The 766-nt window shown below is 48.0% G+C and overlaps 1 non-coding gene across 1 annotated transcript; it reads right to left on the bottom strand.

Moving 5' to 3' along the window:
• Positions 1-323: 323 nt before the first annotated feature.
• trnam-cau (transfer RNA methionine (anticodon CAU)) lies at positions 324-396 on the bottom strand. Its single transcript has one exon. It is a non-coding gene; the product is annotated as a tRNA-Met (tRNA).
• Positions 397-766: the final 370 nt, after the last annotated feature.

Raw genomic sequence — 766 nt, 5'->3', positions numbered from 1 at the left:
GCGGACTCGATGGGTCGAATGGCCTCCTTTCGTGCTGTAATCATTCCATGATTCTGGTCGAGTGCTCTCTGAGCACGTGAGAGTTAGCAGGATCGATTCTTGCATTCTCCACTCACCTTTTGACTTGGGTCAATTGTCCGGAAACAAAAGTGGCGTCAGTTTTCAGCGAGCCCATGGTCCATGTACTTCTTAAGCTTCACTGCGTGCTACGGTACAGAGAGGTCAAGGGGCAGCAAATCTATTGGTGTGCTGCAGGAAGCAAAAATTCTTGATTTTGGTTTTATGGAAAGATGAGGTCAGAGAGGGAAAGAAAAGTTTTGTGATGCCTTCTCTGAGGATCGAACTCAGGACCTTCAGATTATGAGACTGACGCGCTGTCTACTGCGCTAAGAAGGCACTTGATAACGCACTCGCCAGGCAGCATTACCAAATAGGACAGTTTGCAAGTTTTAAAGTCATAAACTGATCGACAGTTTGCAAAAACCATCCATCCAGGTCGAAATTGAACCAACAAACATCTGAATCCTGATCAGACACGTTATCCATTGCTCCACTGGCCGGGCAAGTAGCAGCTCACACTCCCACAGCGCTACGGTATGAGCAGGTACCGAGTCAGTCTCGGTCATGCACACTTGACTCCACAAGTCCGGGAGTGTCAAAAGGCGCACAGTGAACAATCACCAAAGAGAGGGACCTTTGCTGCTTCCCTTCGATCGCTCAGCTGGTCGTGCGGAAAACATGTCGAGATAAAAACTTGAAAGCAAAA

This window comes from Heptranchias perlo, unplaced genomic scaffold, assembly GCF_035084215.1.
Source record: "Heptranchias perlo isolate sHepPer1 unplaced genomic scaffold, sHepPer1.hap1 HAP1_SCAFFOLD_47, whole genome shotgun sequence".
NCBI classification, from domain to species: Eukaryota; Metazoa; Chordata; class Chondrichthyes; order Hexanchiformes; family Hexanchidae; genus Heptranchias; species Heptranchias perlo.
This window is presented reverse-complemented; position numbering and strand designations above follow the sequence as displayed.